Below are 23,587 nucleotides of genomic sequence, written 5' to 3'. Positions count from 1 at the left end.
ACCAATTGCCTCCAAACAAAAAAAGTTTTCAGACATTTTTGCTCATTAACCCAAAAAAATAATGTTGATCATAGCCATTGTTTTAAATAAAAATTTTAAAACGCGTCAATGTTAAATTTATAAGAAGCTATAATCGACAGCATATACAAGTGTATTTCTTTTGGTACAATTTTTCTATTCAAAACTTTCCTAGAAACATTTTATTTCGTTTGAGCATGTCCTTAATTTTTATTTTTGTTTTTTGAATTATATGGGCAAGCACAAGCAGCTTAAAAACTGCATCTAGCTCCTTGTAGGATTAATCTAAATCCAATATTGTGCATGCTTCGGGAAAAAACTATACACATGTTTGTGCGTCAACGATGGATCCGAATCACACATCCTTGTCTTCAGCTTCGTTGTAGTTGAAAGGTAGGGGCACCGACTTGAAAGCTCTGAACTTGCCCACATTGTTCAAATGCTCATTCTCCACCCTGAAAATTTTGAATTGTAGCAATTCACTGCCCAGTCATTTTAACTTTAAAGAAATTGGGTTGGATTACTCCAAACGATTATTATCTTTCATACCTGAAGAAGCTCCATATGCCCCGACGTATGATCTCTAGACTTGCTATAATGCTAATCATAGCTTGTTTATGCAGGAAGCTGAACTTGAAATCCAATACTGTCTGCAACCACGCAAATCTCAGCAAGATATTCAGCACCTGCAATGGTAGAATTTGTCAGCAATCCACAAAAATAAAATGAATTAAAAAAAAATTATTTCAAAATCTGCCTGAAGGTTTCTATGTTAATTTCTCACCATGGCTGCGAAATATACGCTTTTATGAGGTATTATGAGTTTGTCTCTTAACCAGCGATTCTTGGAATTCTTTTGCAGGAGGCCCCAGTCTATGACAAGGTCCCAATATGTAGAAACGATTGCTGCAGATATTGAGAACACCCAGGCAAGCACCTTCCAAGTCATTCCTATATCAAGGCTGTAAGCTGTTCTGAGGCAAACAGCTGCTATTGTGAGGAAGTATTTCACTGCATTATATCCTTGCATTGCATCTTTCTCTTCAAAAAATCGTCTCAGGCACTAATTAGAGAAAGAGAAAGATCATTATAGTAAGCATAAATATTGGCATTGTGACACGACAAAATTTAAAGAATTCGATTGTGATCTGATTTGTCGCATTTTGTCTGTTCAATAGGTACAATGCTTTTTTTCTTAATAATGTATTTTCTTCCTAGTTTGGATGTCAAAAAAGCAGGGAATTCTGCTTTGATCTCTTCCAACCTTTAACTAGCATGGTATGAAGTGTTTCAGACGAGAGAGTTGATACCTGAAGCAAACGACACCAGTATGGAATCACAGCAACAATGTAGGAGGATGTTCTGAATATGCTGTATGAGTTGCAAGTATTTTGTCTGCGTTTGAAATCTCCCCAACCGTAGTAGCAAATGTAGAATTCTATACTTCTTAGAGCTTGCACCTGAATGCATAAAAAATGATGAAACGGGATATGTAAATTGCTAGGGCCCTATGATTCATTTCGTCCTCACGATTCACGAACCTGGCTAGTAAATTGATCCGCCAAAAAGAAATCCGGGAGCATGACCTAAAGAACATTGGAAATGGCATAAGTTGGATTTCCAGAGAAGAATAGAGTTCAAATAGCGGAAGTCTTAGCCAATTTACGTGTTCCACCATATTTACCTTGTAGAGAGGAGCACAGATGCAGTGGAACAGGCATGTGAGAAAGAAAAGCCGGCTTGAACGATACATGATGTTGAATGGGCATGATAAAATGGCAATCACAATCTGCAGAGGAAGAAATGAAGTCATCATGTAAGTTTCGAAGCTGAATGAAGATCCAATGGGTTCAGTGAATGTATAATTGTCTTACAAGAAGCAACAATGGTGGAATAAGTTCAGTGAAGACTTCATAATCTTTTGTCTTGGGATCCATCTCCATGTCAAGGTTCGCAAGTACACTGGCTAGTGCAAATGCTGCCAGTAAAAAAGCTAGGAGGAGAACATCAAGGTAGCTCAACTCAGATCCTTGCTTGAAACCAAAAATGAATGACTGATTCACTCTGTATCGCCTCCAGAAGTATATATTGGCAGCATACATAAACATGTGTAGAACTATGAATCCAAACAAGCTGCAGGAAATGTTTTTTACATGGTAATGCAGGCGTGTAAAGTTTTGATCATTAGATTAAGCTATGAGATTTTGGCATTCAGAACAATAAGGTTACCTATAAAGAGGAAACATGGTTTCCATGTATTGAGTACTCCCTGGGTGATTCATAATTTTGCGAGCATGGATGATCAGAGTTAATGCTAAAATCAGTGCTGCTGTGCAGCCAGCTAAAAAACCTGAAAATTTCAACAGAAGAAAACGTCAGGGGAAAGAAATCAAAGACTAAAAGTGCTTACAATTGTTTTGAACTATAGTAAATCTTGATTCTTACCCGTGGAAAATGTTATTCTATGTCTTGCTCTAGTTGGCTTTGGTCTGAGGAGGTTCAATCCATTATTACGATTGGAGTTGGAGAAGTGCTTAATGAATGTTTTCTCCACCTTCTCCATAAGCCTGATTACCTGCAAAGTTGAGCAATCATAACTTGTATGATATGGATGTTATAAAACTTCTAGTTTCTATTGACAATCTTTGGGATACGTTGATGTTGAGTTTCATGGTTTTCTTTCCCCATACAAGTCTCACCTCATCAGAGCTTCCAAGGTAGGAGTTGTCAACCATAGTCACATAAGCTTTTGCTGCGCTTCTTGATGTAATCTGCGGTGTATAGTGAAAGGTGAGGGGTAATAAAAAATCCTGGGTTCTCTTCTGTGCCAACTTGTAGTTTTAGAAAGATGAGGAGTACCTTATCATATTTCTTCATTATCTTTGAAAATGCCAATGTGTTCAGAAAGCTGCTTAATTATCAAGTACACAGTAGAAGAAGAAATATGGAAAAAAAAAAAAGTCTACTTGGTGAAGTAAAGGGGGAAAAAATGCCAGCGTGTCTAACCTGTAGTTCTTTAGAAGTCGAAGCTTTTGGTAGAATTCAATGAAAGCTCGTTTGAGTTGTTCTTCAATTTTCTTCAAATTCTTTCTGTTGGATTGTATCTCTGTTTGTGTAGAGTAATTGAGGAATCCTTTTATGGGAGGAGTCTCAAGAGTGTCGTTCAATCGAACATGATTAAGGACTTCCATAGGAGCTGGTTTGGTACCCTTGTTATCTTTTTCCTTATTTGCTTGAAACTTTTGGTCATTAAGTTGTATTTCCTCAACTTTGTTCTCACTAGAGTCATATGATTGACCATGACGGATGCTGTCCTCATTGATCGTCTCCATGACCAGGGAAACTCTACCTGTTTTGGAAGTTGAAGAAGATTAAATCAGTTAGGTAAACTTCTATGACTGTTCTGCAAGCTCTAATATGACTAAGCCAACGAAGATCCTTTCTTTGATCATAAACAGCAATGCTGCCAAAATTGCATGGGACTAATTAGCTCAAGTAAAGAATCAGCAAACTTGACCCTTAATCTGGTGGTTTCTCAAAGTCAATTGGTTAAGAACTTGTAAAAATCAATCCCAAACTGATAAAACCAGTCCTCTATTTTTTATGATATATTTTCTTAAATCCAATCATATTCTAATGTATAAATACAGTGGATTTACTATAATCAGATCACTAAACTTTTAGCTAGTATCTAATGATATGATTTCAAAACATGTTGCTTGATTTTTGCGAATTCAATGCATCTGCAGGCTATAAAATACACGAAGACATTGAAGGATTGATAGCAAGTTATTGTGAAACAAAGAGGTGAAAAAGCTTACCGTGCAATTTGGCCCCTCTGGGTGTAGAAGATGATAATGCAGCTACTGAAGTTGCAACGTCTGAAGCAAGATGAGTCATCTCCACAGAGCTATTGAACCATTGATAGGGTTTCTCAACTTTTATCCGGAAAGCAATCAAAGCTTCCATTTGCTTATTCAGCACGACAGCTTCCTTCATCACTTCTTCCACTTTAGACCTATAAAACCTGCCTGCTTTGTTAAACTCATCATCCAACCTCTTAAAGTATACCAACTCATATTCTCCACCTTCTTCTGCAGCCATCAGAAAAGTAGTTTTAGGTGGTAGATCCATCTTGTTGCACTGAGTTCACCATAATGGGTTGGCTCTCAATATCTTGTTCATAGGGATCCATGGAATGGTGGGTTTGTCTCTGAATGAGTCCACTGAAAGCCCTGTAGAGTGTAAACTTCCTCTTTAGGCCTCCTGGAGCTGCAGGTGGGTTGCTTCTTTCCTTGTAGCGCTGGACATCTTTCAAAAGGGTCTTCAGGTAAGTGTAATCCATGTATGCTTCCTTCCATTCCGGCACCATTCGTGCTTCAAATTCTTTCCCAAACTTCATTTTTGGCCTTTCTAAGCAACAAAAACTATTTGATGTTCGATAAAAATTCACTGGCTATTGCAGAAAACAAAGCCAGCACAGGAAGTAGAGTTAGAAAGGAAGTGAAATATTGGCTGATCAAACTTGAATGCCCTGTGAAGAAAGTTTCTGAAAGGATGATTATTTAAAATCATAGCTTCACCAGAGCAATGAAAGAAGACCCTTTCTGATCATGTTTGCAAGTTGAAAGTTCAGACGAAGGAGCTGTCGTAGGATAGAAAGCCATAAACATATATCTTCAGAGCCAATGAGTGGTAAATGGTGAGTTTGACATGGGAAAGATAAAAGTAAAAGTTCTACTCAAGTTTATTAACCTTTTGTGGTGCTAAATTCAGCATGATATTGCCAGACTTGGAAGAGCTGGTATGATTGTATCAAGTAATTTTCAATTGGTTCTCTTGTTTAATATGGTACGTCGCAATGGTTCTCTATCTCAAACCGTGTGATCAAAATCAAGTTGATTTGATTTTATATAAACAAGTTCATTAATAGCTGCATCGCAAGTTGATTACAGGTGAAGTTTTCAAACAGTGTGATCAAAAGCAACATGCTATAATATAATGAGTCTTTGTATGAACAATATCGTACCTCTTCCTTACAAACAGAAGCATGAAATCAGAATTTCCTGTGCGGTGCAATTGTGCATAGAACTTGAAATCCAATCCTGACATATAGAACTCGCTCTTCCAACATCATTCATGAATGTTCAATGCTTGTGAATTGTCATGGTAGGCATGTTGTGGCAAGTTGAAGTTTTTTAGCTCATTAAAATGAACAAGTCATCTCATTTTCCACCACTGAAACTGATTTGATTATATCTAAAAATGAAGATTAATACCCGTTTATTATTATGTTAGCTCGGACTTCAATTATTATATTAACCTCACCTAACAACAAAAATGAACCAAATAAACTTGGGAGAATCTCAATCACGGCCATTACTATACAAATAATATTTTAATGGGACAAGCGAATTTATTTTTTTTTTTTTAATTTGGCGGGGGCAGTTGAAATTTTTTAAGAAGGCAACAGAAATTTTTGGATCACGGTATGTACTATTCTCTCCGACTTGTGGGGACAATTGGCCCTGTCAGCTTACACATATGAACGTACCACACTGCCCTTGCCTTATGCTTATGGTGCGGGTTCGGTAGCCATTGCGTGTACCGTTGTACGTTTAGAGAGAAAAAATTGATTATAGATAAATAATTAATATGATTGATTTTGATTTTTGAATATAATTAATAATGATAATATTATGTGGTATAATTGATGATTCATACCACTGATTAAAAAGATCGAATTTAAAGATAACTGAACATAAGAATTGAACCATGGTTATATGAAAATATTTATTAAAATATTCTTATTACATGGTAAAATCAAGGGAAAACATAAGGGGACCTGAAAAATAAAGGTCACGTAATCTTTCTAAAGTTATAAAGACTGAAAGCACTTGAAAGAAATTATATGAATTAAAAACAAAACCAGATAAAACTATGAGGATAAAAAATTGTATTTTTCCTAAAATCAATTACAAATCCAAACTATGATTTCTTAAACATATACAAACATGCTTATTACATGCTAAAAGTAATTATAATACAAAAATCATGGTTTTCTTAAAAAGAATTGAAACACACCGATACATCCTAAAATTAATTATGGACTCAAAATAATTAATATCTTATAAAGAAAATCACATAGAAGAACCTTCAAATATCACAAATAACCAGTGAGGATTACAGAAATTATAAAATTAAATTTGAGGACAATGATCCTTTTTATAGTTTTAAAAATAATATTTGATTAAAATGCTCATGTCTAAAATGTCAACTTAAAATTCGTTAGTGCTAAAATCACTTTAATTGGTTTAAAATTTAATTAAGAAAGTTATGAAATTACTTTATTGGAGTTTGAAACTGTTTACTCCCAGTCTCGCAATTTTAGTTACTAGAAAGGGGCATGTTAGTTAAATTATGATTTTTTAAAAATGTAAAAAAAAAACATGGTTCTAATATTCAATTTCATAATTCCGTGGCTTTGGGTGGTTATTTGCATTATATGATGTCCCAATTTGTAATTTTCCCAATCTTATAAGCTACTATTAGTTTATGTTTCTATTTTTAATTCAACTTTTTCTATTATATTTTTTAAAATTTATTCAAAAGTTATATAAATTCTATTAGATAAAATTATTTTTCTTATCCAAACATGAATAAAGAAAAAAAATGTAAACCAATACAAGTCCCACCAATAAAAAATGAGTTAAAGGCATTTATGGCTCAACTATTTATTTAGGAATCTCTGATATTTTAAACTTTCATGTTATTCAATTTTTTTTTAACATTTAAAAATGATGTATTGAGCACTACGTTGTTAAAGGAGTTAGGATAAATAAGTAAATTACCTCGATCCAAACTTTAGTCCCAACTTCACCATAGATTTTAAACTTGTATATTATGCAAATTATCTCATTAACTTTTATAAATAATGCAATATGACCTTTGTTGTTAACATAAAATAATTTGACTGTTAGTTAAAAAAAAATGACAACAAAAGGCTTTAAAAACTACAAAACAAGGACCAAAGAATTATACTAAAGTACCCAAAAATCACAAATAATGAACCAAAAAATTAGAAGAAAAAAAAAGGACCAATTTTTTATACTTTTTTATACTTTTTGAGATCATTTTCTGTCATTTTTTATTCAATTAATGATTGAAGTTAATTTATGTTAATGGTAGAAGCTAAATAGCACCATTTTAAAAAAAATTGAGGGGATAATTTATATAATAAATAAGTTTAAGGTCTACGGTGTTACTGGATCTAAAATTTAAAGAATAATTTACTCATTTATTCAAAAAAAATTAATTTTGACCATTGTCCTAAAAATTACATAAAGGAATCTAAAAATTACAGTAAAACTCATAAAATTACTAATAAATATCTTCTAAAAAATTAATATTAATTAAACTCCTCGGTAGATGTCAGATACAAATTTGTAACCATCCATTGATCGCTGCCGAGTGTACACAAATTTGAGCGTTGATGGTGGATCCGATTTAGTCATCCTTGTCTTCGATTTCGTCGTAGTTGAAAGGTAGGGGCACAGACTTGAAAGCTCTAAACTTGCCCACATTGTTCAAATGCTCATTCTCCACTCTGAATTTTGAATTACAGAACTCACTACTTGGTGATTTTAATTTTAAAAAAAATTGATGATTCATCAAAAATATTATTCTCTTTCTTACCTGAAGAAGCTCCATATGCCCCGACGTATGATCTCTAGACTCGCTATAATGCTAACCATTGCTTGTTTATGCAGGAAGTCAACCTTGAAATCCAATACTGTCTGCAACCACGCAAATCTCAGCAAGATATTCAGCACCTGCAATGGCAGAATTTGTCAGCAATTCCTAAAATGTACAATGCCTAAAGAAGATAAAAATTATTTCAAATTCGGCTTGAAGATTTCCAAGTTAATTTTCATACCATGGCTGTGAAATATACGCTTTTATGAGGTATTATGAGTTTGTCTCTAACCAGCGATTCTTGGAATTCTTTTGAAGGAGGCCCCAATCTATGACAAGGTCCCAATATGTAGAAACGATTGCTGCACATGTTGAGAACACCCAAGCAAGCACCTTCCAAGTCATCCCATTATCAAGGCTGTATGCTGTTCTGAGGCAAACAGCTGCTATTGTGAGGAAGTATTTCCCCGCATTATATCCTTGCATGGCATCTTTCTCTTCAAACAATCGCCTCAGGCACTGATTGGAGAAGGAGGAAGATCATTTGGGAGCTAGTAAGCAAAAATATTGGCATTACTACACAACTAAATTTGAGGAATTTGGTTGTGATTTGATGTGTTGCATTCTGTCTGTTCAATGTAGGTACAAGGCTTTTTTTTCTTAAAAGTGTCTTTGAGACAAGAGAGTCGGTACCTGAATACAACGACACCAGTATGGAATCAAAGCAACAATGAAGGAAAATGATTTGAATATGCTACTTGAGTCGCAAGTGTTTTGTCTGTGCTTGAAATCTCCCCAACCGTAGTAGCAAATGTAGAACTCTAAACTTCTTAGTGCTCGAACCTGGGTGCATAAACATGAATGAAGGATACGTGAAGTGCTAAGGCATTATGATATCCTTTTTGTTTCTAACGAACCTGGCTTGTAAATTGATCCGCCAAAAAGAAATCTGGAAGCGTGACCTATGGAACATTGGAAATGGCATAGATTGGATTTCCAGCGAAGAATAGAATTCAGTTAGCAGGAGTATTTGGTAATTTAGTGTTCCACCATATTACCTTGTAGAGAGGAGCACAGATGCAGTGGAACAGGCATGTGAGAAAGAAAAAACGGCTTGAACGATACATCATGTTGAAAGGGAATGATAAAATCGCAATTACAATCTGTAGGGGAAGAAATGAAGTCATCATCATGTAAGTTTAGAAGCTGAATGAAGATCCAGTGAATTCAGATTAAGCATAATTGTCGTACAAGAACCAGCAGCAGCGGAATAAGTTCAGTGAAGACTTTGTAATCTTTTGTCTTCGGATCCATCTCCATGTCAAGGTTCGCAAGTACACTGGCTAGTGCCAATGCTGCAAGGACAAAAGCTAGGAGGAGAACATCAAGGTAGCTCAACTCAGATCCTTTCTTGAAACCAAAAATGAATGACTGATTTACTCTGTATCGCCTCCAGAAGAATATATTAGCAGCATACATAAACATATGTAGAACTATGAATCCAAACAAACTGCAGGAAACGTTTTAACAGGGTAAAGCATAAGTGTAAGCTTTTTTTCTTTGGATTAAGCTATGAGCTTTTGAAATAAAATCTCAGCAAATTATAGCTTGAATAATAAGGCTACCTATAAAGAGGAAACATGGTTTCCATGTACTTAGTACTCCCTGGGTGATTCATAATTTTGCGGGCTCGGATGATCAGAGTAAGTGCTAAAACTAGTGCTGCTGTGAAGCCAGCAGAAAAACCTGAAAATTTAAACAGAAGAAAATGTCACGGGAAAGAAATCAAAGACTACATATGTTCTTGTGCTTATATTTTTTGAACTACAAAAAATCTTGATTCTTACCCGTGGAAAATGTTATTCTATGTCTTGCTCTAGTTTGTGCTGGTCTGAGGAGGATCAATGCATTATTACGATTGAAGTTTGAGAAGTGTTTAATGAATGTTTTCTCCACCGTCTCCATAAGCCTGGTGACCTGTATTGGAAAGTTGAGAGCAATCATACCTTGTAAGGATTTTAGTCTGCTAATTCCTATTGACATGCTTTAGGGTATGATGATGTCGAGTTTGATGTTTTTATTTCCATACAAAAGTCCCACCTGATCAGAGCTACAAAGGTAGGAGTCATCAACCATTCTCACATAAGCTTTTGCTGCTCTTCTTGATGTAATCTGCGGTGTATGGTGAAAGAAGGAGAGGGGCTAATTAAATTTCCTGGGTTTTCTTCTGTGCCAACCTGTAGCTTTAGAAAAATGAGGAGTACCTTATCATATTTCTTCGTGATCTTTGAAAATGCCAGTGTTCAGAAAACTATTTAATTAACGAGTACACAGAAGTTAAGGAGAAATATTAAGGAAACTACTTGGTGATGTTTAAAAAGTAAAATGCCAGTTGTATAACCTGTAGTTCTTTAGAAGTCGAAGCTTTCGGTAGAATTCAATGAAAGCTCGCTTGAGTTGTTCTTCAATTTTCTTCAAATTCTTTCTGTTGAATTGCAGCTCTGTCTGTTTAGAGTAATTTAGGAAGCTTTTTATGGTTGAGCGAGGAGTCTCAGAGTGTTGTTCAATCGAACATGATTAAGGACTTCCAAGCGAGCTGGTTTGGCACCCCTGTTATCTTTGTCCTTATCTGTCCGAAGCCTTTGGCTATTAAGTTGAATTTCATCATCTTTTTTCTCACTAGAGTCATCTGATTTTCCATTATGGATGTTGTCCTCATTGATTGCCTCCATGGGCCTGGTAACACTTCCTGTTTAAGAAGTTGAAGATTAAATCAGTTGAGCAAACTTCATGACCGTTCTGCAGACTCAATTTGATCTCTGAGATGATCAAGCCAATTAATTGATGCTGAGTTTTACCCTAACTAGTAACTAGCAATGTTATTAAAATCCGATGGGACCAATTAGTTTGGACAAAGAATCAACGAACCAGACCCTAGTCTAGTCCAGTGGATAAACCCAGTCTTCTATTTTTTTATGATATTTTTTATTAACTAAACGTAATCATATATTAATTTAATGATAGCAGATTTACTACAATCAAACCAAAAAACTGAGGTAGTATCTACTGATCTGATCTTGAAAACATTTTCAGTTAGAATTTCGCTGAAATTTGTGAATCCAATGTACCTACAGGCTATAAAATACTTGAAGACAGAAGGATTGATGGCAAGTCGTGGTGAAAACGAAAGGTGAAAAAGCTTACCGTGCAATTTGGCCCCTCTGGGTGTGGAAGATGATAATGCAGCTGCTGAAGTTGCAACATCTGAAGCAAGACGAGTCATCTCCACAGAGCTATTGAACCATTGAGAGGGTTTTCAACTTTTATCCGGAAAGCAATCAAAGCATCCATTTGGTTATTCAGCATAGCAGCTTCCTTCATCACTTCTTCTACTTTAGACCTATAAAACTTGTCCACTTTGTTAAAGTCATCATCCAGCCTCTTAAAGTATACCAACTCAAATTCTCCTCCTTCTTCTGCAGCCATCAGAAAAGTAGTTTGGTAGCTAGCAGATCCATCGCGTTGCACAGAATTCACCATTATGGGCTGGCTCTCAATTTCTTGTTCATAGGGATCCATGGACTGGTTGGTTTGTCTATGAATGAGTCCACTAAAAGCCCTGTAGAGTGTAAGCTTTCTCTTTAGGCTTCCTGGAGTTGCAGGTGGCTGGCTTCTCTTCTTGTAGCGTTGGACATCTTTCAAAAGGGTCTTCAGGTAATTATAATCCATGTATGCTTCCTTCCATTCCGGCACCATTTGTGCTTCAAATTCTTTCCCAAACTTCATTTTTGGCCTTTATATGTAACTCAAACTATTTGATATCTGATAATAATTCACAGGCTCTTGCAGAAGACAGAGTGAGCACAGTAAATATTAGAGTTAGAATGGAAGAGTAAATATTGGATGATCAAACTGGAAAGCCCTGTGAAGATAGTTTCTGGCTAAAAGTAAGACTCAGTTCAGATAGAGTAGCTGCCATAGGACAGAAAGCATGAACATATTTTCAGAGTGAGAGGTAAAAGGTGAGTTTGACATGGCGGAAAGGCAAAAGGAAAATTTCTGCTTAAGTTTGTTAACCTTTGTTGATGTTAGTTTCAACATGACATCTCAAATAAATTTTGATGGAGAATCTTATTGCAGTAGCTGCATCGCAGGTTGATTACAGGCGAAGTTGAAAACCATGTGATCAAAAGCCACACATAATAATATAATGGTCTTTATATAAACAGTAAACAAAATCTTACCCCTGCCTTACAAACAGAAGCTTGAATCTCAACCAAAAGAGCACAACTTCTGGGGGAAAGTCCGTTGCTTTGTTAGGAATTAGAAATTGTCTGCAGTGGCTTGAATTGTCTCCTTAATATAACTAGCCCTTGGCATGCATCAATTGAATTAGTCATGCAAAAAAGTAGACAACTTTTTTTTTGGGCTAACATGAAATGTCAACAACTAAAAATTCAAAGGGTTTATATGTCCAACTTCAACATATTTGTGCTGAAGATTTCTAGAATTCGAGTGAAACGGTAAATTATACTGTTTTAACTTAAATGAATTAGTCATGCAAATCAATTGATTTTAAAATAATTTACACAGAAAACAATGCAAATAATTACAGTAAGGTAATAACATAAATAAATAATATAATATTGAGCTTAGCCATTGTTTTAATTGAAAATTTTAATGTCATATAACATTTACATGAACCCTATTCAGTATTCATAAGCAGTTCATTTGGTGCAATTTTTTTTAAAACGTCTCGTTCATTACATGAATATTAATCTATCTAGTTACTATATTAAAGTAAATCACGAGTTGGAGCATTGTTGGATATATTCCTGTAGTTTTATATGCTTTGGAGTCTATTTCTCTTGATTCCATACTTTTATAATCAATAATGTAATTTGGTTTGTAAATGATTTTATGCTAAAATACGCTTCAGTCTTTTAATTTTATATAAAATTTTATTTTAATTATTTAATTTTACAAAATGTCTTTTCAATCATTTTAATTTTAACAACATAACTAAGAAAATTCTAACATTTAACTTTTAAATATTTATAAAATATTATTAAATGTTGGCATTTTAAGTTTATTTTTTAAAAAAATAACAATAATAGACTCAAAAATAATCATTTAAAATTAATAATATTAATATTAAATGACTAAACAATACTTTATAAAATTAAAAGTTTAAGCTGAGACTTTACATAAAATTAGAGAACCAAAAATATATTTTAATCTTAATTTTAATATGGTTTGGATATGGTTAGTTAATTTTAAAAATAATTATCAACAAAATACTTTATTCTGACTAATTATAACCAACAAATATATTATAAATATTATAAATCGATTTGATATCTTTTAAATATGACAAATATTGTCTTTAATAATCATTCAGAATATTTAATAAACATGTCAGATTTAAAAATATTTGTCATATATATATATATATATATATAAATCTATTATCTATATTTTGGATGTCCAGGGAACAGTACATAAACAGTGAGATGCCAAAAATGCCCCCAGTTTCATCTTTTCATAACATCTTGTCAGGAATAGCAAAATACCCAAATTGCCCTCACCTGGTCGATTTTTTCTTTCTTCCTGCGTCTTCTTCGCATTTCCTTTTTTTTTTGTCTTCCTCGTCCATGTTTCGTGGCTACCACGACAGGTCTCTTCCTCCTCGCACGCCTCTAGCTTTCTATCCCCATAGGCGGGAGTTTCTATCCCCTCGGGTTGCTTCCATCGAGTGCCTTTTCCTTCCTCCTCACATCTTCTTTGTTAGGTGATACCATGTGACCAGCAGTGTAGATGTCCTGAGGCATACTTCAAGTTGTGCTTGTTTTATGTAAAATGCAAATCCCACTTGAAAAGACAGAAGGATTAAGGGAAAATTAAGCTGCTAGACCTTATAGACTGACCAAATTTTGAATTAGGTCCCTCTAATTTTTTTCCCTTTTTTTTTTGTTTTTTGAGTCCTTATAATTCACAGCGTTAATGAAAATAGCCCTTCTGTCCAATGCCGTTTACATATGCTGATAGAGGATAATTCGGCATTGAAGAAGGTACACATGAGACCAATTTGTTTCCAACTTGCATTCTCTCTCTGTTCTAGTGTAAATGGTTAAAGGCTCTTCTCTCTCTTCCCCCCGGTCTTCAGAGCCAACCAGTTCGACTGCACCGATCGATGACGTCGAGAAAGAGAAGAAGGGCTCCACCAAAGTTGGCGCTCTCATCGTTTGGTCTCACTTAGCTTTGTCTTCCAAGGTGAGATCATGGAAACGCACGTCAACAACTCCTTCAAAATCCCTCCAACATCTCCATCATTTGACACTATGGGTGTCGCTTCATCATCTCCTTGGCCTCCAAGCTATTGACCGACAAAAGAAGAGGCCCTAGCTTCAACCAACAAGCATCAATTTCTTCATCTCCAGCTTCTTCGCTCTCTTCTCATGGGTTCTTGAACGTGTTATTGTTAGACTCAAGATTGTTCAGAAGGCACAGTTAAGATGAGACGAAAGAGAAGTACGGGGGTGAGAGAGAGAGAGAGAGAGAGATAGGAATGGAGAAAGAAGTGAAAGAGAGGGCGCACGAGGATAGAGCCACGAGGTCGTACTTTAGGAGAGTGAGAGAGTTTGGAAAAAAATTGCCCATGGGCGTTGCTTTTTCAATTTGACATCATCTTATGTCAGCATGCATTAACGCTGTCAACAGCACTTATTAACGGAGGGACTAAAGCCTCGAACTGTATGAACTACGAGGATCACAAAAAATGAAAAAAAATTATAGGGACTGGCAGATTAGTTGTCCCAAGGATTAATTACGGTAGACCTTTACGCAAATGCTAATGTCATGAAATGAATTTAAAATAATTTAAATTATGTTTTTTAAAATTATTTGTATTGAGTTAAGTCAGCCAACAACGTCAGTATTAAAAAAAAAAAAGAAGTGAGTGAAAATTAATGAAGATTTTTTTTTTTTATGAAACGGAGAGGTTATTTTATTTGGCTTATTTTCATTTTAGTAACGTCAAATTATTAACTGTTGTGGAATTAACCAATTAAAAAAAAAGATATGGAAATAAGAGATTAAGAGAATTTTTTATAAATTAATGTACCTTTTTAATACAAATAACATACTCTATAAATAGGCATGATTTTATATTAAGAGTTATATAAATGATAATAATAAATAAAGAATAATTAATATTTATGATAGTGTGACTTTTATGGAAAAATTATGAAAAGGTAAGGGACTTTTAATATCTATAACATTAACATTAATTGTCTCATGCTTTTAGGCCTTTTTTTTAAGAGTCTTATACATTTTGTTCTCATTTTATTTTATGCTTTCGAGGATTGCAATTCAGGGGCATCTATTGAATACTACATGATTATAATATAAAAGGAGAATGATAAAGATGTTTAAGGGAATCAATTAATTTAATTTATGTCCTGAATTTTAAACTTCTAAAACATGTAAATTTGTCCAAATATTTTACAATTTTATTATGATAAATTTATAATTTATTTTTTAAATTTTAATATACTTAAAAAAATAAATTTATTTTTCTATTAAAATTTAAAACATAAATTATAAATTCATCATAACAAAATTATAAAATTGAGAGTTAAACTTATAAGCTCCTAAAATTTAAGACTTGCAGTCTAAATTGAATTAACTAGGTCCTTTATGTCATTCTCTCCCTAATATAGATCCTTCATCCTTGTCATTCATTTTCTTATAGTGCAATCACGGTGATACTTTTTCTTCCCACATGGCAAAGCTCTCTAAGAATTGATAATTATATATTTTAAATTATTAATATTTTTTTTTAAATTAGGTTTTGCTGAAATATTCCTATCCATGGTCAATTCTATTAATAAGCATATGGTTAGACTTTAATGTTAGATTATATTTTCCAAAACCTATATTTATATTTGGTTAACTAACTATATAATGTTCTATCTTTGCATATATAATAGGGAATTAAATCATCAATTCCTATAATTTTATTAGATTTTGAATAAGTCCCTATTGTTTTTAATCTTTTCCTTAGGTCCTCATAATTCATCCCGTCAATGACGTTAGGCTGTTGGTTGCTGATTCAAATTTCCTCAGGGTCAGGTGGCATTGGTCAAGTTTTGACTTTTGACAATATTTTGGGGTACGTCCGTACAAGTACTCATAATCAATTTGTAAAACTATCGGGATTGAAAATCAAAGTGTGTAGGTGGAAGAAGAAAAAAGGGTTGCAGAAGAAATCGTGCATTGAAGGAGATGTGAGTCAAAGATGGAGAAAGACTGAAGGACGAGAAGCATCGCCATCAACTTTTGCGGGGCAGAGAAAATGAGCCAGGAAAAAAATTGGGAAAATGGCAACCAAAAAAACCTACAGCATCTTATTTACAAAAAAAAAGATTAAATAATTTTAATAGACCAAAATATAATTAAAATTTAGTGTAAAAAAATAAAACTATCCCTCATTTTATTTTATTTTTAAAATTCCTCCCACTATTATTGCTTACTAAAACATCACCATCATCAAATCAGTCACCGACCATGACAAGATTTATCATTTATAAATAATTATTTATTAAATTATTAATAAAAATTTATTACAAAAAATTTAATATACACTTATTTTTATTACCAAAAGTTGGTTAACATATTAAAAGTTTATATAAATTTATTATTTTTTAAAATTTACATGCCAAATTATTTAAAAAAATTTTTAAAATTAATAATAAAACTTGTCATTTCTTAAATAATTACTTATTAAATTATTAATAGAACTTATTAAAAAATTAATAGATACTGATTTTTATAAAATTTTACTTGTTTGTCACTAAAAATTGCTCATCAAAAGCTTATGCAAATTTATTATTTTACTAAAATTTTTTTTGTTAAATTATTTTAGCAAACATTTATAAAAACTTGTGAAAATTAAATTCTTTTAACAAGATTTTATTAATAATTTAATAATAATTATTTTTAAAATGAAAAATCATGCTAATAATTTTAAAATTTTCTCTTAATAATTTTATAAATAAATTTTAGGAAAAAAATTTTCATATAAGCTTTCGACAAATAAACTTTTAATAATAAAAATAAATAAATATTTATAAAAGCTAGTGTATATTAAATTTTTTAATAAATTTTTATTAATAATGTAATGAGTAATTATTTATAAAATGACAAGTTCGATTACTAATTTTAAAAAAATTTCTTAATAATTTAATAAATAAATTTTAATAAAATAATAAGTTCATATAAATTTTTAACATGTAAACTCTTGGTAATATAAATAAGTAAATACTTGTAAAAAATCATTCATATTAATTTTTTTTAACAAGTAACTACATGCAAAATAACAAATTTCATTACTAACTTTAAAAACATCTCTTAAGAATTTGACAAGTTAATTTTAGTAAAACAATTAGTTTATATAAGTTTTTCACATGTAAACTTTTGATAATACAAATAAGAATAAATGAATAAATTATCTTTAAACTTTTAGTCTAGTGACACTATAGACTTTGAACTAATTTATTATATAAATTATTTTTTTAACTTTTAAAAATGATGTAATTTGATCCTTGATGTTAATAAAAATTAATTTTAACAATTAGTTAATCAAAAAATAACAAAAAAATCTCAAAAATTATAGAAAGTGACCAAAAAATTACAATAAAAAATCTAAAAATATATACGAGGATCTAAAATTATAGAGACTAAAAGTTATATTTTCTTAATTTATTTTATACATTTATCATCCCCTTATCATTCTCTATGTGACTGTATATATGCTTGATAGGATTCCATTGATTACGTTAGATATGCCAATACACAACTTACAATTCATTGCACATATTTGGGAAAATAAAAGTTAAAGTGTAATTTTCATCCTCAAATTATATATAAAGTTTTAACTTAATTTTTTAATTTTAAAAATTATTTTTTTAATTTTTTTAATTTTAACTGTTAGTTTTAAATGATTATATTTTATAATAATTATTATTATTTAAAAAATTAAATTTAACATTTCAATAATTTAATATATTTTATTGATATTTAAAAGTTTTAACATATAATTTTTTTGTGATAAAGTTAATGCATTAAGATTAAAAGATTGAAAAAATAATTTATAAAAGTAAGGATTAATATAAAATTTTATATAAAATTAAATGAATAAAGGTATATTTTAGCCAAAAATGCATATTTATGCGTTGGTGGTGGATCCGACTTAATCATCCTCGTCTTCAGCTTCGTCGTAGTTGAAAGGTAGGGGCACCGACTTGAAAGCTCTAACTTGCCCACATTGTTCAAATGCTCATTCTCCACTCTGAAATTTTCAATTCCAGAAATTCATTGCTAAGTTGTTTTAACTTGAAAAATATTAGATTACTCCAGACGTTTATTCTCTTTCTTACCTGAAGAAGTTCCATATGCCCCGACGTACGATCTCTAGACTCGCAATAATACTAATCATTGCTTGTTTATGCAGGAAGTTAACCTTGAAATCCAATACTGTCTGCAACCATGCAAATCTCAACAAGATATTCAGCACCTGCGAAAGTAGAATTTGTCAGCCATTCTGAAAATACACACACACACACACCACACACACACACACACACACAATGCGTAAAGAAAATAAAAATTATTTCAAATTCTATTTGAAGAATGAAGATTTCTATGTTAATTTTCATACCATGGCTGCGAAATATACGCTTTTATGAGGCATTATGAGTTTGTCTCTTAACCAGCGATTCTTGGAATTCTTTCGCAGGAGGCCCCAGTCTACGACAATGTCCCAATACGTAGAAAAAATTGCTGCACATATTGAGAACACCACAGCAAGCACCTTCCAAGTCATTCCTAAATAAAGGCTGTAAGCTGTTCTGAGGCAAACAGCTGATACTGTGAGGAAATATTTCCCCGCATTATATCCATGCATGGCATCTTTCTCTTCAAACAATCGCCTCAGGCACTGCTTGGAGAAAGAGGAAGATCATTTGGGAGCAAGTAAGCAAAAAAATTAGCATTGCGACACCACAAAATTTAAGGAATTTGGTTGTGATTTGGTGTGTTGCATTGTGTTCGTTCAATAGGGACAGGGCTCCCCCTCCCCCCCTTTCTTAAAAGGTGACTTTGAGACGTGAGTGTCGGTACCTGAAGACAACGACACCAGTATGGAATCACAGCAACAATGAAGGAAAAATGTTCGGAATATGTTGTTTGAGTCGCAAGTGTTTTGTCTGCGATTGAAATCTTCCCAACCGTAGTAGCAAATGTAGAACTCAAAACTTCTCAAAGCTTGCACCTGAATGCATAAAAAAGGAATGAGATGGGATATGTAAAATGCTAGGGCGTTATGATAGTATTTTTGTATCAAACGAACCTGGCTGGTAAATTGATCTGCCAAAAAAGAAATCCGGGAGCGTGACCTAAGGAACATTTGGAAATGGCATAAGTTGGATTTCCAGAGAAGGATAGAGTTCAGTTAGTGGGGGTATTTGCTAATTTAGCGTTCCACCATATTATTTACCTTGTAGAGAGGAGCACAGATGCAATGGAACAGGCATGTGAGAAGGAAAAGCCGGCTTGAACGATACATGATGTTGAATGGGAATGATAAAATCGCAATTACAATCTGCGGAGGAAGAAATAAAGTCATCAGGTAGTCTAGAAGCTGAACGAAGATCCAATGAATTCAGAGAAAGTATAATAGTCTTACAATAACTAACAGCAGTGGAATAAGTTCAGTGAAGACTTTGTAATCTTTTGTCTTCGGATCCATCTCCATGTCAAGGTTCGCAAGTACACCGCCCAGCGCCAATGCTGCAAGGGCAAAAGCTAGGAGGAGAACATCAAGGAAGCTCAACATAGATCCTTGCTTGAAACCAAAAATGAATGAATGATTTACTCTGTATCGCCTCCAGAAGTATATATTAGCAGCATACATAAACATGTGTAGAACTATGAATCCAAACAAACTGCAGGAAAAGTTTTAACAGGGTAAAGCATACGTGTAAGCTTTTTTTCTTTGGATTAAGCTATGAGCTTTTGAAATAAAATCCCAGAAAATTATAGCTTAAATAATGAGGCTACCTATAAAGAGGAAACATGGTTTCCATGTACTGAGTACTCCCCGGGTGATTCACAATTTTGCGGGCTCGGATGATCAGAGTAAGTGCTAAAACTAGTGGCGCTGTGCAGCCAGCCAAAAAACCTGAAAATTTAAACAGAGGAAAATGTCGGGGGACAAAAACCATAGATTACATATGTAATTGTGATGATAGTTCTTGAACTATAACAAATCTTGATTCTGACCCGTGGAAAATGTTATTCTATGTCTTGCTCTCGTTTGTGTTGGTCTGAGCAGGTTCAATCCATTATTGCGATTGGAATTTGAGAAGTGTTTATGAACGTTTTCTCCACCTTCTCAATAAGCCCGATGACCTGCAATGGAAAGTTGAGCAATCATATTTCGCAAGGATTTTAGAAGTCTACTAATTTTTATTGACATGGTTTAGATTATGATGATGTCGAGTTTGATGATCATTTTCCTTCCATATAAAGTCCCACCTCATCAGAGCTACCGAGGTAGGAGTCATCAACCATTCTCACATAAGCTTTTGCTGCGCTTCTTGATGTAATCTGCAGTGTAAAGTGAAAGAAGAAGAGGGACTAATTAAATTTCCTGGGTTGTCTTCTGTGCCAACCTGTAGATTTAGAAAGGCGAGGAGTACCTTATCATATTTCTTCATGATCTTTGAAAATGCAAGTGTGTTCAGAAAGCTGTTTAATTAACGAGTACACTAGTTAAGGAGAAATATTAAGGAAACTACTTGGTGATGTTTAAAAAGTAAAATGCCAGCGTGCATAACCTGTAGTTCTTTAGAAGTCGAAGCTTTCGGTGGAATTCAATGAAAGCTCGCTTGAGTTGTTCTTCTTCAATTTTCTTCAAATTCTTTCTGTTGAATTGCAGCTCGGTTTGTTTAGAGTAATTTAGGAAGCTTTCTATGGTTGAGCAAGGAGTCTCAAGAGTGTTGTTCAATCGACAATGATTAAGGACTTCCAAAGGAGCTAGTTTGGTACCCCTGTTATCTCTATCCTTATCTGTTTGAAACGTTTGGCCATTAAGTTGAATTTCATCATCTTTTTTCCCACTAGAGTCATCTGATTGTCCATTATGAATGTTGTCCTCATTGATTGTCTCCTTGGCCATGCCAACACTTCCTGTTTAGGAAGTTGAAGATTAAATCAATTGACCAAACTTTCATGACCGTTCTGCAAGCTCAATTTGATCTCTGAGATGATCGAGCCAATCGATTGATCCTAAGTTTTACCCTATCTAGTAACTAGTAATGTTATAGAAATCGGATTGGACCAATTAGTTTGAACAGAGAATCGGCAACCAGACCTTAGTCTAGTCCAGTGGATAAAACCAGTCTTCTATTTATTATGATATTTTTTCTTAAATAAATATAATCATGTATTAATTTAATATAGCAAATTTAATACAACCAAATCAAGGTTCGCAAGTACACCGCCTAGCGCCAATGCTGCAAGGGCAAAAGCTAGGAGGAGAACATCAAGGAAGCTCAACATAGATCCTTGCTTGAAACCAAAAAAATGACTGATTTACTCTGTATCGCCTCCAGAAGTATATATTAGCAGCATACATAAACATGTGTAGAACTATGAATCCAAACAAACTGCAGGAAAAGTTTTAACAGGGTAAAGCATACGTGTAAGCTTTTTTTCTTTGGATTAAGCTATGAGCTTTTGAAATAAAATCCCAGCAAATTATAGCTTAAATAATGAGGCTACCTATAAAGAGGAAACATGGTTTCCATGTACTGAGTACTCCCCGGGTGATTCACAATTTTGCGGGCTCGGATGATCAGAGTAAGTGCTAAAACTAGTGGTGCTGTGCAGCCAGCCAAAAAACCTGAAAATTTGAACAGAGGAAAAAGTCGGGGGAAAAAACCATAGATTACATATGTAATTGTGATGATAGTTCTTGAACTATAACAAGTCTTGATTCTGACCCGTGGAAAATGTTATTCTATGTCTTGCCCTCGTTTGTGTTGGTCTGAGCAGGTTAATCCATTATTGCGATTGGAATTTGAGAAGTGTTTAATGAACGTTTTCTCCACCTTCTCAATAAGCCCGATGACCTGCAATGGAAAGTTGAGCAATCATATCTCGCAAGGATTTTAGAAGTCTACTAATTTTATTGACATGGTTTAGATTATGATGATGTCGAGTTTGATGATCATTTTCCTTCCATATAAAAGTCCCACCTCATCAGAGCTACCGAGGTAGGAGTCATCAACCATTCTCACATAAGCTTTTGCTGCGCTTCTTGATGTAATCTGCAGTGTAAAGTGAAAGAAGAAGAGGGACTAATTAAATTTCGTGGGTTGTCTTCTGTGCCAACCTGTAGCTTTAGAAAGGTGAGGAGTACCTTATCATATTTCTTCATGATCTTTGAAAATGCAAGTGTGTTCAGAAAGCTGTTTAATTAACGAGTACATTAGTTAAGGAGAAATATTAAGGAAACAACTTGGTGATGTTTAAAAAGTAAAATGCCAGCGTGCATAACCTGTAGTTCTTTAGAAGTTTAGCATGATATCTCAAATAAATTTTGCTGGAGAATCTTTATTGTGTAGCTGCGTCACTAGTTGATTACAGGTGAAGTTGAAAAACCATGTGATCAAAGCCACTCGTTACGATATAGCGGCCTTCATCTAAAAACTAAACAATATCGTACCTCTTCCTTACAAATAGAAGCTTGAATCTCAAGCTTGAATCTCAAAGAGCACAACTTCTGGGGGCAAGTTGTTAGTAATTGGAAATTGTCGGCAATGGCTTGAATTGAACTCCTCAAATCTTTGGGCAAACCTCAAAACTTTGGTTCTTTGATTGTGGGCTTCTTAGCCTCTCCTTCTCAATATAAACTAGCACTTGGCATGCATGTGAACTGAATTAGTCATGCAGAAAAGTTGGTAGCTTGTTTTTTTTAGCAACAAGAAAGTCTACAGCTAAAAAATCAAAGAGTTTATATGTCCAACTTCGACATACCTGTGTTGGAGATTTCTCACAATTTGATTGAAGCGGTAAAATTATACAGTTCTAACTTGAAATGAATTAGTCATGCAAATCAATTGATTTTAAAAATAATTTAGACAAAGAAAAATATAAATTTTTATAGATATTGTCTTTAATAATCATTCATAATATTTCATAATAATGTCAGATTTAAAAATATTTTATATATATGTATGTATGTATATTATGCAAAATACAATTCACACATGCAAAGAACAGAATGATTAATTTTAGTAGACCTTAGCACAAATGTTAATGTGATGAAATGAATTTAAAATAATTTAAATTTTTGTTAATGTAATTATTTTTCTTTTGGATTATTTTAAATGAGCCAAGTCAGCCAACCATTGTTGCCCCGTTATAAAAAAAAAAAAGTGATTGAAAATTAATGGAGAGGTCATTTGCGCATATATATATATATATATATATATATATTATTTTAGCAACATCAAATTATTAACATTAATTTTATTATTTTTTTGTTTTTTTTAAGAGTCTCGTACATTTTGTTCTATTATTTTATTGAAAGCTTTCTAGGACTATAGCCATGTCACACCTATTAATTGAATACTATAATATAAATCCTTGTCATTCAACTTGTTTCTTATAGTCTTATCATCGCAATATTATTTCTACCCACATGGGTATGGCAATTCTCTCTAGCTAAGAATTGAAGGTGTATCTTCTAGATTATTAAAGATTTGATATCTTAATAATAGGTTTTTCTGAAATAATCCCATCCACG

At 33.3% G+C, this 23,587-nt stretch overlaps 1 long non-coding RNA gene and 3 pseudogenes across 1 annotated transcript; 1 reads left to right on the top strand and 3 right to left on the bottom strand.

Annotated features, from left to right (window-relative positions):
* Positions 1–109: 109 nt before the first annotated feature.
* On the bottom strand, positions 110–4,488 carry LOC129311725 (phosphate transporter PHO1 homolog 3-like; annotated as a pseudogene).
* Positions 3,216–4,873, top strand: LOC129311726 (uncharacterized). Its single transcript, XR_008593385.1, has 3 exons — positions 3,216–3,402; positions 3,768–4,348; positions 4,484–4,873. It is a non-coding gene; the product is annotated as an uncharacterized LOC129311726 (long non-coding RNA).
* Positions 4,874–7,328: 2,455 nt separating this feature from the next.
* On the bottom strand, positions 7,329–11,571 carry LOC129311559 (phosphate transporter PHO1 homolog 3-like; annotated as a pseudogene).
* Positions 11,572–17,965: 6,394 nt separating this feature from the next.
* Positions 17,966–20,953, bottom strand: LOC129310845 (phosphate transporter PHO1 homolog 3-like; annotated as a pseudogene).
* Positions 20,954–23,587: the final 2,634 nt, after the last annotated feature.

This window comes from Prosopis cineraria, unplaced genomic scaffold (assembly GCF_029017545.1).
Source record: "Prosopis cineraria cultivar Desert tree isolate PC_DT_omini unplaced genomic scaffold, ASM2901754v1 PC5, whole genome shotgun sequence".
Classification (NCBI taxonomy): Eukaryota; Viridiplantae; Streptophyta; class Magnoliopsida; order Fabales; family Fabaceae; genus Prosopis; species Prosopis cineraria.
This window is presented reverse-complemented; position numbering and strand designations above follow the sequence as displayed.